The sequence below is a fragment of the Larimichthys crocea genome, chromosome XX (genome assembly GCF_000972845.2).
Source record: "Larimichthys crocea isolate SSNF chromosome XX, L_crocea_2.0, whole genome shotgun sequence".
Lineage (NCBI taxonomy): Eukaryota > Metazoa > Chordata > Actinopteri > Sciaenidae > Larimichthys > Larimichthys crocea.
Genome location: NC_040030.1, coordinates 7,631,442 through 7,646,535, shown reverse-complemented (window position 1 = coordinate 7,646,535; position 15,094 = coordinate 7,631,442). Strand labels below are relative to the sequence as shown.

The 15,094-nt window shown below is 40.6% G+C and overlaps 2 protein-coding genes across 2 annotated transcripts in view; one reads left to right on the top strand and one right to left on the bottom strand.

Annotated features, from left to right (window-relative positions):
• LOC104928802 (E3 ubiquitin-protein ligase TRIM38) overlaps window positions 1-15,094 on the bottom strand; it is an 899,066-nt gene that overhangs the window by 412,578 nt on the left and 471,394 nt on the right. The gene's annotated exons all lie outside the window — the stretch shown is intronic.
• snd1 (staphylococcal nuclease and tudor domain containing 1) overlaps window positions 1-15,094 on the top strand; it is a 159,661-nt gene that overhangs the window by 83,731 nt on the left and 60,836 nt on the right. The gene's annotated exons all lie outside the window — the stretch shown is intronic.

Here is a 15,094-nt window from a genome sequence, read left to right as displayed (position 1 = left end):
AAGGGAATGGACTAAATGAGGCGTGAAACGATTCATCCTCAGGTTATTTTACCTTTGTAAACCTACAGAGAATTTCCAAATTGCCAATTCCAAAACACAGTAAAAACTGCCGGCTTCACATTTCGTGCATATTTGTTTTATCCACATTTTGTCTTTTGAGTTTTTGTTTCTTGTTATTTTGTCATTGTGTAGGCGACTGCCTACTAGTCCTCCTGCTAGTGCTTTCTCTCTATTCTCTCTGTTCGCTCACTGATGGCATCAGTCTAGGTCACTTGCACTCTAGTTGTGCTTATTGGTGTGTGTCCCGGTTATTTTTTTTCCATAATAACCCATCACCCCACACATAGGACTGGCTTGACACATGGATGAACAGTGGTAATTTCCCAAGGCGGACATTGATTTCACTTTCATTTTCCTGTCACTCATTGTTTGACATCCAGCTGAAAATTATAATTCTGACTTGAAACCTATTGCTGTATTACAATGGCTCCATTTTGCGCTTTCTCGTTTCAAGTGATAGACGGTAACAAACAATGAGGCAACCAAATTTAGGTGGCGAAATTTTCTTCAATACTGCCCGTGTCTTCATTGTTCATAGCTCTGATACATACAGGTATTTGATGTTTTGCTCCACTCTCTATTGTCCCTGAAGTGTTGACTCAGATGTGCTGCAAGTTCATTCAAATTGTTTTGCAGCTAAACACAGTGGAATGCCTGCGTGTGCATTTTAATATGCACGTTTTGTCTGGAGTTGGCTTTGCTGACTTAACTGTCTAGACCCTCTTCTTCAAGGGCTGCCATTTGTTTTGTTTTTTTGTTGTTGTTTTTTCTTGTCGCCTATCACCGTTCTGCCATCCATTTGTTAGTGGCTCAGCTGTGCACAGCAATAAATGACTCAAAATTGATGAAACCACTGAGACACATTGGTTTGAATTTTCTTTTGAGGAAACAATTGAGCTCTCTATTAATTCATTCAACGGAAATGCCATGAGACAGTAGCCTTTGGGCATAGGGCTTTACTTTTAAAAAGGTGTCCCATTGGGTATTCGGGCAGTCTGGGCAGCAAGAGTGTTGTGCTGACCACAAGATTGTTGTAGCTTGTAACTTCATGATACAGTATTGGGGTGTCTGTTTTGCCTGTGGCCACATTGTTGAAATTGAATTTGAAGAGTGTGTCCGTGCCGCTGCCTGTTTTTGAAGTGAGTGCTATCCATTCTATTTGGAAGCACAATTGTCACATCACATACCCGGTGGTGTTAAAAGCCCTCCCGCAGGAAATAGTGCATTCTACGCCAAATGTATCAAGTACATGATCACATGCCGTTTGTATTCTGCCGTGTCTGTTTTAGAGTTTTTAATCTGATAGAGTAAAAGTGTGCAAAGTTTTTTGCACATATTTGCATTTAGTCATGCATATACATATGTGAACAAGTGTGACATTCTTGACCACACTGGCTTTCTGTGATCGGCCACTTCCCAGCTGATGTGATAGACAATACTGCCGAAGCCTAAGAAGATTTTTCTGTGAATTTTTAAAACAAAGGTTGATGCATGTATCCATCAAACTGTGGTAAACGGTTAAACAGTGACATCACTTTGCTTTTTTTTTTTTTTTTCAGTTCATGCCCTCTTCAGTGACTCAACCTTAGTCCATATTCTACTGGATTGTATTGATGAATATAATGAGCATGCTTCACAATCCTACATGGATTGTCCATGACTAAGAACAGTTAAAAATGTCCTGCAGCTATGACACAAGTCACAGTACCTATCTAATGGTTTAAAAGAAAAAAAATACTGACATCGTTGACTGATTCATGAGTGACTAATTTATCCCCTCATGCTAGGCGAGCCCAGCTGTGGAAGGGACGCATTTGATGTAATATATGTAATTTAAAAGCTTTTACTTGAAGTATTTTCAGTCATGTTCAGATGTTCTTTTTACTGCATCTCTGTTCTAGAGTTTTATATGGCATTTTTTAAAATCACGTCGATTGAGGGAAAACTTAAGCACCATAATATATAATTACTGTCTGTAACTTGAATTATACCTTGATATAAATTTTCGGTCATTCAGCCCTACTGTTTGATGAATGAATGGCTAAATGGAACTTCACTTTTTTTTGCCTTGTTCATTGCTCGCCCTTGCATCTTCCATCTTTCTTTGTGCTCATTCTCTAGTCAGAGCATGTCCTCTCCGGTGTAGAGCTGATTAGCAGCATCTGCGTTTCTGTAGTCTTGTAGGGCAGAAAGAGGAGGAGGAACGGCAAACAAGAAAAAAAAAACCCACAAGTTGCGCTTTCAACACTCCGTTTCGTCATTTGTAGCCTCTTCTAAGTTCTCTTGGTCTTTCTCCTTCCCTCCCTCGCTTTTCTACTTGCACTCAATCCCATTCAACAAATGTTAGCCCCATTTCTCTCCCTTGTCTCCTCATTATGGAGGTTTTTGGAAGCCCAGTCTTGTTTTGACACCCTTTTCCCACCATTTTCCCTAAATGGAAGGAGAAAAACACAGGAAACGGATGATTGGAACAAAGTTGCAGAGGAAAGCGTTAACAAATTAAGGGTGTCACATCTGAAAGTTTTTGTGGCTTGGAGGCTCACTTCAAATATGAACAATAAAGGATCAAAGCAAACTTACCTTTCCATGAACTTTAAACATCTGAACATCTTCTGCTGCTTGTGTAGTACATTCTGAAGTGTGGTCAAGGAATCAAATCAGAATAAACTTCTCTTAACCATCGTTCCAAGTATATGTGACTGAATATTTCCCAAGTATTCACTGTGGTCAAGCTAAGGGAAATTACTTGCAAGAGATGATAACACTCACCTACCTAATTTTCCATTCCTCAAACCTATAATAAAGCTCTGTTCCATGGTAGCATTTTCCTAAAGATGGACCTGTTAAGTGCAAGGTGACTGTAATCCCATTTATTAGATACCACACTGATTTAGATTAACTACCATGGGCAGGTGCTACTATAGTCAGACTGGTCAGAATGCATCGTAGTTGAATAAAGAAAATGGAAGGCAAATCATATTTTCCAATGAATCGTCCTTTGCAGTCCAGCAACAGACTAACTGCGTGGCTCCTAAATAGGCATGACTTGATTCAATCAGTCTCCCCTCTGCTATTTTCCTCACACACACCACCCATCTCAATCCCCAATCTCATTTGTTGATAGTCAGTTGCCATTTATGTGATTGAACGTGTGGAGAGGTTGAATTTGATTGCCAAAATTGAAGAATTATTATAGGATGATGAGTCTTGAGGTTTTTATCTTGTATGCCACTGACTGGGGTCATTTCCCATTATATGATCTCTGACTAGATGTCGGCTTTAAAGATTCATTTTAGCTGGCTATAATCTACTGTCTTAGTGGTCACAAGTGTCTTGTACATAATTGTCCACTTAAAACTAGGAGGACATATTCTGCTAGACTCCTGGCTCTGTTCTCTTCTATCATCCCTTTGGAAATGAAGTGAGAAACTTAGAATAAATGCAATTAATGATTTCTTTCTGTCTACCGGATACCTGGCAGCCTTGAGCCGCCAATGCTGACTCTTTGCTGTACCTGCTAGTGTATCGCAACATTGGAGTACCTCTTCAGTTGCTTGTCTCCACCACTTTTCCCACACTCAAACTTCAACCCCTGCCTAACAGCTCTCCAACCAGCATAGCAACCGGGCACATCCTCTCATTTTGACAAGCGCACAAAAATTGACAAAAAGCCATGTTGAAAAATGCCTCTGTCGGCTCTTTTCCTCCCCCTTTTTTTCCCCCTCCCCTCATTCTCTCACTCTGTCAGCACAGGCAGGGGCTGGGAGGACAGAAATGGCTTTTTGAGTGACACAGGCTGGCTATGCCATTTGCCGTGTCAACTGGTGAAAGAGGATAGAAAAGGAGGTGGAGACAAATGATGATGGCCTTGCCATGATTGTCTCGCGCCCCCTTCTCGCTTTCACTCGCCATCTTTTCACCCCGGGGTCATTGAAGTCCAAATAACATTGCCACAATGCCACTAGGTGTAGCAATGTTTTTCACAGTGCTATGGCAGTTTTATTCATAGTATATTCTCCATAGACAGATTGCTTGTGTTTAGATTACTTGTTAATGAAATTTCTCCGCTGAGTAAGTGGAAATTCGAGTAGATACTGTAAGCCAGTAGTAAATAATGAATTGAGTTACATCACAGTCCCTGTCTGTCTACGTCTGTGCCTAATTTGGAGTTTTGTGCCCAATTCCTCCCTTGGGAGCATTTCCCCATTTTAGAATGGAAGAAAAAAAATTGTTTTAGCGTAATCCATTTTCTGATCATGTCAATCAGTCCTTTCTCTTCATTCTCCTGTCTTTGTCAAGACTCCAGCTGGGTTTTGTCCAATTCCTCTCTATGGGTTCTATAATGCCCTCTTCAGCTACAGCTGTCAGCGCACTGAAATGTCCAGTAAAAAAAAAAATAATATACCCCCGCCGTTTTCCCTACATAGGGCTATCTATGGCGCACCAACGTAGTTTGGTCATTGCGGCCACGGAATCATAAATATTTAAAATTCCATTATGAAATCTTAAATTGATTCATAAAGGTCCGGCAAGTGGAGCACGAGTGAAGAAACGGCTCCTCATGTGGATGATCTCACTGAAGGTTCGACAAAGCAGAAGGTACAGAAGCCTGCCTTTTTATTTCATCCAAGAGCTACCACCTAAACAGTCATAATCCCCATTTAGATGAATATAGTTAACGTCTCATTGCACAAATACATTATGTTAACAATCCCAGACAGTAGATGAAGTATAGTTTTCTTTCCCAACCACTACTGCTGCATGTACCCTCTGGTAACCACAATTTTTTTTACTACTTACTACTTTTTTTTACTACTAAATCCAGCAATTAGACATAAAACATACATAAATGATATAAAATACATAGTGAAAACAAATAAAATGCAATAAATTGATGTGTATAATGTTAAAATGATGACCAGCAGATTAGCCCACCACACAACAGCAATATAATAATAGCCATTTGAGCATTTAACAACTCTTTTCACATTTAAAGTTCATTACAGGAGAATATCTTTTCTTGAATTGATGCAGTGCTTAACATTTGTAGTAAAAACATGTCATTGTTATTTTCTCTATCTCCATGTTTTTGTTGCTGCCGTACCGCTCAGTGATTGCAAAATAATGGCCAGGCTTTTATTGGTTATGTACTCTAAGGTATATGTGTAAATGGATCTGCGGGAGAGCAACACTGTTATTTTGAGAGGTAATGTGGCTTAATGCCCTCTCCAATCATTTTGACCACCCTTAAATGTGCTCAATGTGGCTTGACTGCTCCCACCAAGCATTCACTGCTTCAGGCAGCCATTTTGAAGATTTGGACTCTTAACTCTCAGTGCTCTCCAATACCCTAGGGCGTGAGGAAGCTGGGTGTCTCAACCCAGAACGCAATGTACCTCTGGGAACCAAGTGAAAAATGTTTAAAAATCAAATTACAGTGTCCATTCCAACGTGTCGAGCGCTGCAATTAACTTTTGTTTCCATTTAGATCTGCAGTCGCAGGGTTGCGTTGACAAAAAATGAAAATGGTTCCAAAGTAATAACTTTTACAGAGCTGCGTGACATTTGCTTTTAACAGCCATTCAATAACTTACAGCCCAGTTCAATTTGTGTTTTCCCACCTGCACTCTCGAACCACCCAGTTAAGGGGAATTATATGATATTAGTAATATTACAAATGTAGCTCAATATTCATCGATCGGCATGCCATGTCGCCCCTCTCTTAAAAATGAGATGGATTGTAGTTATTGCTGTTATTGATTTTAATAACCAGGCTGTTAAGGCTACCTCTGGTGCTGTGTGTGGGCTGAGCTATTCTTTCATCTGGATAACAAAGGATCTATAAACTAATTTAACTACAGGTTTAGCATGATTAGGTTTGCTGACTCTTGCCGTTTTTTCTCATTCGTTTTCAAACCTTCCCAGACGCAGTAGGTTTTATGATATGTGCTTTGCCACCCCTTTGCCCGTCAAACCTCCTTAACCTTAGTTACACGTAGAAATAGTGCTGATTTAATGGGTGATCACAGGACTACTGGGGTAATGGATTCAAATGGAAGGTCTTATCAAGGCACAGCGTGTTAGTTGAAGGATCAAGCTTCCTCACAACACTATTGATCCATGAGGGCAGATAGAGAGAGACAGACTGATGTTAAATCTAGTCGGTCATTACATTGCCACAGGGCTTGCATTACTCTATGTCACCGACCCTTTTTCTGTGTTGGGACTTGTCAAACCCCTTTGGTGTCCAGTTGTTGCACATATTGTGGCTTTGGGGCCGAAATGACAGAAAAGTAAGATCACAAAGGTCAGTGAGCATCACAATGGCCTGCAGGTTCCAACCAGTCCGCGCTTTCTTTTTTCACATGAATCAGCGTGACCTTGCTCATGCGTTCTTTTTAATGGGCTACAAGTGCGTCTGGTCAGTGCCAAAACTATGGCAAGCTTTAATCTCAGAGTATAACGAGTAAATGCACTAGCTCATTGACTTTAATGGATCTTTCTCCTAGTGTCCATACCTCTCTGCAAACAGCTACTAAATAAAAAAAAATGCAAAGTCATTCAGTTGTTACAGATTGTATGTCACTAGCAAAGGGGATGGATTTGTTTTGACAATACTCCACTTAAAATTCCTAGTGCAGTCTTGAAATCCCCCTTCAGGAGATCTCTCCATAAATTATTGCTTTAGTTTGCTTTAGTATACTGTAGGTCATTTGTAGAGGACAACACCAGCTTCTGCTCTGATCGACTCACTATTGACCTCTGCTTTTTCTCTCTCTCCATCTTTGCTCTAACTCATTTTCAGTGAAGGCTTCATAAGTCTTTCGAGCCCTCCTCTGAAAGACTGTTCTCCCTACGTTTAACTCTTACTTTCTTTAATGCCACCAGTAGTTTAGACTGTAGAATAATTATAACTTGAATAATTTCTTCTTTCTTTTATTTCTGAGGTAAGACAGACAAATGATGGGTTCAAACAACTGCAGAGGCACTAAGCATCGATTTGAAAACGTTATTTTAGGTGTCAAATTACACAACTAATCCTGAGTTTACATGTTAAGATCAAGTCCTCTATAGTCTAAATCAGAAAACATACCATGTAGATGACATTATTTGCATTACAATTGGGATCTAATAGATGTTGCAAGGACAAAAGGACCCATCTACATGATCTATGAAATGTGCTCGACAAAGTTTGTTTATATAATTTAAAACGGACCTAAAACAATCCTTTAGTTATGTTACGAATTTGGCCAAACACTTCTTTGCCGTATATATCATGAAAACAAAATGGCATGAACATTTTTGCAGATGGCCTAGTGTACCCTGTGTCAACATCCCGACTCTTAATAAGTACGACCACAAGTTAAAGTTAGTTTCTGCTGTTGCTGTTTTTTTCCCCTCCCTCTATTCTCTCAACAATTCTGTGATGCATGGAGCCATTTGATCCATGTTTGAAAGGAAAGTTATGGAAGGATGTAATAGCTGATTTAAAAAAAGACTAGCAGGTAACCATGCCAAATAATTTTGTCTCCTACCTGCATTAGTTGGAAGCATATCTGAATTATTCAGCCTGCCTTTGCCTGCTTGCCTCTTCATCTCACTCCCTTAACCCTCTCTACTAACTTCCTTTTATTCACCTGTTTTGTCAGAACAGTGATGCAAGGCAAATATCAATTATCTATTGAAAAAAACAACAACAACCAAACAAAAAAAACTCATTAATGGGCGTCAGGCAGGTTTAATGGTGGGGATCATGCCTGTTTGCCTGACCGTTAATGGCCCTGGCCATTAGAGAGGCCGTTTGACTTTTCCCCACCCTGCTACCGACAGACAGCAGCCTGCCACTGACAGTGATGCATGGGACCCCCTGAGTCACATTGATCACCCTGGGAGAGTCTGTACACACATAGGCACCCACACAAACACATTCTTACCCAGTGTGCATGGTATTGTTCCACTGTCAGCAACACAAACCTGTGCTGAAATCTTGAGTGTTTTATTCCTGCGGGATGTTGATGCTTTCCCCCCGAAGAAACCTGACTCTCAGGCTAATGGCATACGTGTAAGTCTATTTAGACTGCACATTGGCAATTCAAGTTTAACTGCTTCTCCTTTAATTTAAAAAAGATGGACTGTTTGCTCCCGAAACAGGTAGACAGGCTGTGGTAAAGCACTCGAATCTGCAAGACTGGAGGGGACTGTAGTTAGTTTGCTGTAGTGCCAGGAAAAGATTTTCTTTCCTCAACGCACCTGCTGCTATAACTGTAACTGACTGTGGGCATGTGAGGAACTAGTGATGTGGGTCCCAAAACTGTCCTTCTGCCACCAAATTGTTTCGACTGCCAGACTGGGACACATTTAAGCTCTGCAGTGAGCTCCGTAGACAGCAATATCCTGCCGAGGTGAAGCCAATCCTCACCTTACACCACGCTGTAAATGGAGAGCAGCTTCTTCTTTTAACATGAGCACTGCCCTCCATTTCCACCTGTTTGTTGCTCTTGTACAATGGAAAGTTGTTTGGCAATGCTGGCAGCACTATATATACCCATCTAATAAATGGTTCAGAGCACATACAAGTGTTTATTAATGCATTTGCAGCCGTGAATCACATCGAGGATGTTGTACGTGCAAATAACGAATGACAAAGACACAGTTGTAATATATATTTAATAAAAATGTAAATGGGTACACTTCAAGTGTTACCAGTTATTTAAAACTCTTGTGCTCCTTTTGCTTGGATGTAATGCAGCATGGTTTTTTCCAGCACATTTTACAACCTCCCCATTCCAGGCTTAACTCGATCAACATCTGACAAATAGCTCTCTGTCCTGACCCCGTGATCCGATAGTTAATGAACCAACCCAGTTTGGAATGGGTTGGTGCCAGAGGTTTGGCCCTTGGCTTAGAGCTTAGCTGCGCAGCTCCTGTAGCTCGCCAAAGCAGGGACAGTCAATAACCTGCACACTCAGGTATCCTACCGGCTTAGGACAGCCGACTGGGAAGCTTCACCTCATCCAACCTTTTTTTCATCCTGAAAGTCCCACTGTTTGAGCGTTGCTGATATTGTAATCTATCTCCTGTTGGGTTTTTAAAATGTGTTTTTGTGTGGACGTGGTGATAAGCCGAAATCTCATTGCAAGCCAAAAAATTAAAATGCCAGCAGACTATGCTCTGCAGATTTTATCTGCTTTCATCAGTTTTTTTTTTAAACTTATTTTACTTGAGGTCACCCTGTGTGTTTAAACAGTAGACGTTACACTGAATGTCACAGTAGTTTAATATTTTATTTTGTCGCGTTAGATTAAAAAAACAATAGGTCAATCATTTTAGCTGATGTCATTAGAAACTGGATCAGTGTCACTGCCCACATTTCCCCACTGTTCGATGACTAGTGACCTCTTTTACTCTCTTTGGCTTTTTTTTTTTTTTTTTTTTTTTTTTTTTTTTTTTTTTTTTTTTTGTTATGGGGACTACACAGGTCATCGGTTTGCTGGCTCACCTCGTTTTAACACCGACTCCAGCTGTTCTCCCCATGTGAAGATTTTTTTTTTTTTAAATTACAGGCCCCATTAACACTCTATTTACATCCCTGCCTGATCTATGCCATTAAGAGATCAATAGAGGTTTGTTTAATTCATTCATTAATTCTTCTGTCTCTCTCCTTCCCTCTCTCTCTCTCTCTCTCTCTCTTTTTTTTTTAAAAGGTGATCTATATTTATAGATTTCCCCCGGAACTGGCTCGCCTTTTCCACTTTCGATTCAACCGCAATGACATGTTAACACGTTTAGCCATTTTATAACCAGGCATCCCTGTGGCAAATGAGTAAGATAGGTGCTAATAAAGCGGGGTCTTTTGTTAGAGTTGGGTCTCCTTATCAGTAGGATGTCAGGATAACTATACCTGGAAAAAGTACCTGTTAACATAATGAAATAGCCAATGTTTATTTTGATGGATTCAGCACATGCCCTTGTTTCCTGGCCATGCAGTGCTCTACTATGTTCCATTAACAGCGGTTTATGGGCCTTAGTAATGGATGGAGTATTGATAATGGGCTGAGATTTTTAGAGTGTGAAATCCAGTCTTGGTGTATAGTGGCCTGTGTGTGTGTTTTTCAACCAAATGACAGCACTCTTGATTTCTGCGTAAACAGCTTCAGGGTGTTACAACATTTTATTTCACGAGCTTGTCATTTTTTATTTTTTTTTTTTCTTATCTTTCCATTTTTGTGAGCAAAGATTACCTCGGTTAGCGCTGTCCACACCATCAGTGCCCTCGCAAAACTGTGACAGCACTGCTGAGATGTTTATTCCTGCTCTCAGGTAACAGTTACACACCTATCAACGCACGCATGCAGAAAACCTCTAACGTCTGAAGTACAGCCACGCGAAAACACTTATTTCAAGAACTCTCTTACACGGACACTCATGTTACATGATCGCTTTGCAGACGTGTAAGTCTTTAACATAGCTGTCACGGCTTTTAGCAACTGTCACACTAATGGTGTATTTATTACCTAGTAGTGGTTGTCCATCTATTTATTTTACTCCGTGTTCATCTGTTGTCCCAGACACTTTGATTCAGTTTTCAATTTAGCTTTGATTAATTATCTCCACCCACTGAGAACACCTCCACGAGATATTGATTTTTGGTTGAAATCTGATCAAAGTTGTGGATGTACGTCTTGCTCAAGGGTACAGATGTATCATTTAAAGGAACTCAGGGGAGTCCGCTGAGGAAAAATGATCCCTATAAGCCAGCATTAAGGGCAACAATGAGAAGCCGATGGGGTTGTTTTTTCACGCACGACTGGGCTTAGACCAGTGAGGCTGGCCCGTCGATGCTCAGCTAGCTCTACATGTGGACAAACGGTCCTTTTCTTGTGGGACAAATTGTCCTCTTCATGTGCCATTCATGACTCTGAATTAAGAGTGCATTGATTTTTTTTTCTTCCCCTTTTTAAGTGAATAGAGAAGGTTAGGAATATGAATTAAGCTGTAGAGACTGATCTGATTGCTTTCTCCATTTTCGCCTTTCTCCCCACTTTTCAACCTTTAAGGCTTAGGATCGCTCATTGCTTAGAAGAGGTTTGATCTCTGTGCCACAACACACACACACACACTACACACCTCCACATCACTCTTTCAATCTTCTCCAAGGCTCAGGTTTGATAAATGGCTTATTCTGCTGGATGAGCATAAGGCTATAGGTGGGAGCAACTCCTTCTACTTTTCTGTTTCTGACTTGATTTCTGTTCATCTCTCTGCACGTCGCATTTGTTTTTCCGAGTTCGGGTGATGAGGGAGATGAGCAGGTAGCATGATAGACATGGAAAGAGATGAAAAAAAAAACGATGCTGGCACTCTGTTACAGTAAACTACTTCTGGCCTCCCCCTCGCCTTGTCATATCAGCTGCGTGTGCTGACACACGATACATTTACACACATGCGCGCAGATTCATTAACGTGATGAACGCTCAAATGCCTAGAGCGGCGTACACTCAAGCTGCCGCAGGCATACCCACATAAATATTATCCTTCTGCATCGTTTGAATTGCTACTTGAAAAACTATTGATATTTTCACTTCTCTTTGATTTTATTTGATATACACAGCCGCACAAAAGCTTGAGAGAGCCCAGCTAAGTGGCAGAGTATAGTAGCCATAAAAGCGACCGCCTGCTTGTTGCCTAATGAGAATGAAAGAGGACGAGCCAAAACGTCTCCACCTGCCTCTCTCGTTCTCGCTCTCGCTCTCCCTCGTTCCCTCACTCTTTCTTTCGAGTCTGGAGTGCACTCTGAACAAATGCTGTTTGCTACCGTCAAAGCCTTTAAACTTTTACGACCAGGACTGGTAATTCAACTCACACAAAGTTAAATCTCTATGGTGATAACTGTGATCTCAGTAATTGGAATATGCAGTAAAACTCAGATTTAAATAGCAGCAGAGTTGCCGAAAGTGATGATTGAAAGCCCTGACTGACAGATTCATCTCCTCTGCGCCTTGCATTATGTATATAGCCGGCTCTCTCTTCCAGATGAGAGAATGCACGGCACATAATGTATGCATAAAGCAATATTTGAATTGAGCTTTTAGCCGGCGCTAGGTTTAGACCTCATGGCTTCTGAAATGGCTTGAATGCATAAAATGACACCCCTTGTTCACCGTAACCTTTGGTCATTCATCCGTTTGCCTCCAGGTCTTCAATATTTGTTTTGTTTGGATGCGGTGATAAAAGAAAAATCCCATCGCTTGCCAATTTTTAAATTGCCGTCCCTATGTGTTCTTTCATTTTCTTTTAGTGCAGGCTTTGGCTCTTACATGACGTGTCACCTACCGCAGTCTTTTTTGATTTTTTATTTATTTATTTATTTTTTTTTGCTCACTTTCAAACAGCTAAGTGAATTAAATCTGCTGCAGTTTTAAAACATGCCCCGGGGACAGGTTTCACTTCAATGGTACCAAATGGCTTTGTCTTTTTGTACTTGTGAATGACTTGCGCATGTGTATGTGCTCGCACGACTTTTTGAGTGTATGTGTATTTTGCCTTTTTTCTCGTTTCCGTCCACTGTGTCGACACAATCCCAGCGTTTATGAGATTACCAGAGCCCATTTGTGTTCCGGCGGGAGCCATCTTGGCTCGGAGGAGCCCTCCGCTGGGAACCATCTGGGCTCTACTCAAAGCAGTTTCCACTCCGCCTCCCCTGTCCTCTCCATTGTGACCAAAGCTATTTACTTTAAAGGGAGGAGGAACTCGAAATTTTGTGTGTGTGTATTTGTAAAAGTCAGAAATTCAATATTCAGATGCAGCTCCTAAGCACTGAGGTGACACTGTTTATTCATGCAAAGTAGAGGAATGGAGAGAGAAATGATGTTGGAGTGTAAGCAATGTAATATGTTTTTAAAAATGATTAAAAAAACAACCTAAAATCACCAAGACAGGAAAATTCTCATCATTGGCAATGCTGGCTCACTGGATAAACGAGCTGTTATAAGACCATTTTTCATATTAGGTACGACATATTGTACCAACACTGGTATTACTCTGCAATCTCACCGTGGATTTAAAGCCTCTTCAAGCTGATTTCACTCTGCCAGTGGTAAATTGGGCCCCGCTCTCTTTTTCTGAATTAATTTGTCCTTCTTAATTTCACATTTGACCTCTCGATTAGCCTCTTTCATCTCTTCCCCCGCTGCCCGATGAAATGCCAGTTTTCTCTTTTATTTAATCATACTTTAAAGCCCTTGGTCCGCCAACGTTCATAATCAGTTGGTTACGTTGAATTCTCTGCTTGTAGTTTGGTAGTCTGATTTTTACTACATCTGATTTGTAGTTATAAATAATGCTTTTTACTCAAATCTGCATACTTTTTTAACTTGTTGATTCGTATTCAAATAGTGTGCAGATGACCTTAGTATTTGTGCTTTTAAATTGACAATTGTCACTTCTCACTTGCTGGAGGAATACAAAAAGTCTTTGTGTGTGTTTAGCCTGCATGATTTGTCTAACAAGTTCTGTAATTTTGCGTGAATTCTTGCATATTACACACATTACTCTCTAGGCTCTATTTGTTACTGTTAATGCTGTGTGCAGTCACGACACCCCTCCAGTCACGTCGTGCCGATGTCAGTAGCGGGCTAATTTTCTTTCCATAAGGTTGATAGTATGTGGTAAATTAAGTTTCTTGAATAAATGGTCTGGGGAAAAACACAGACTAATTTGTTCTGTTATGATCGACCTCCCTACAGGCCTCCCTCTCTTGTCATCTCTGGATGGTCACACGTTTACATCAGGCCTCATAAAAGAATGATTGATCTGACTTGCCATGCTGTGTGATTTCTCCACATGTTTGAGTCATTCATCACATTTATCTCGTCGGTACATGGGCTGGAGAATTACATTTTCCTCAAGTAAACATATTGACAGACAGGAATAGGATAGAGAAAGTGAGAATACCTTGACCTCGAAAACTGTAATCTTTGTGGATATGTGAGATGTATGTCTTTGACATATTGTTTAGCTGAAGAATGATTGTTAGACCTCTCCTGCTAAGCAAAAGCCTTACCTTTGTATCTCCTCCTTTTTGTTTTTCGTGCTGATAGTAGTGTTTTGTGTGGGAGCTTTCACTGTGCAGACTTTATTGTTCTAATTTTTGCATAAGATTTTATAACAGCTTGTGGAACAGATTTAGTCCGGAAGTGGACCTTTCAGATTCTTCCTCTAAACTGGATATTTTCCCAGCTAAGAGTGTTGTTTTTAGTTGTCAGTGTTGTTTTATTTTGCATTTGCTGCCTATAGTGGTAGTTGTGACAGTTAAGTTAGTTCTAGCCATTCCGTCCTGTTCCAAGCACTCGCCCACTTTCCCCATTTGACATTTGGGTGCTCGGAGGACCAGCGGTGCTCTAATAGCCTAGTTACGTAACTGTTTCTGCACTTAGAGACAAAGAGAGAGATAAAATGGGGTGAGTATCTGAGATAGTATAGAGAAGGCGAGTAAGAGAAAGCAGATGAGGGATGAGTGAACTTCGATTGTATCACAGTCAGGACCTGGAAGGGTAGACAAATGTCTTTTATCGAGCCTCTACAGTACATATCGAGATATGTACAGAAATTATAATTACTGTTATTTAATATAAAACAGTGGCGTTTGCATATTACATTGTGCGGCATGATTTCTTTGAGCCATTGTTGCATTGATGTGCCACATTAAAACACCTTTTTAGTCTTTTTCCTTACTGCCGATAGCTTGATCCAAATGTTAACTGGATCCATAAAGTCGAATTTGTGTCACTGTCGTATGCCAATGTTGTCAATTCTGTGCTTAATAATGGAACAGATTATGCATCCATTTAAAAAAAAAGCTTTTGACTTTAGTTGAGAACAAGGCAGAGCAGTTTACAAACTTAATTCCCCTCAGATTTCCCTCGTGGCTGCGGGCCTAAGCAGCCTCGAGTCTTAATCGCTTGACTTCTCCCTATCTCTTCAGCACACCTGCCCTCTCACTTTCTCGCTGACTGAGGTTTTAGAGTAGGAAAAA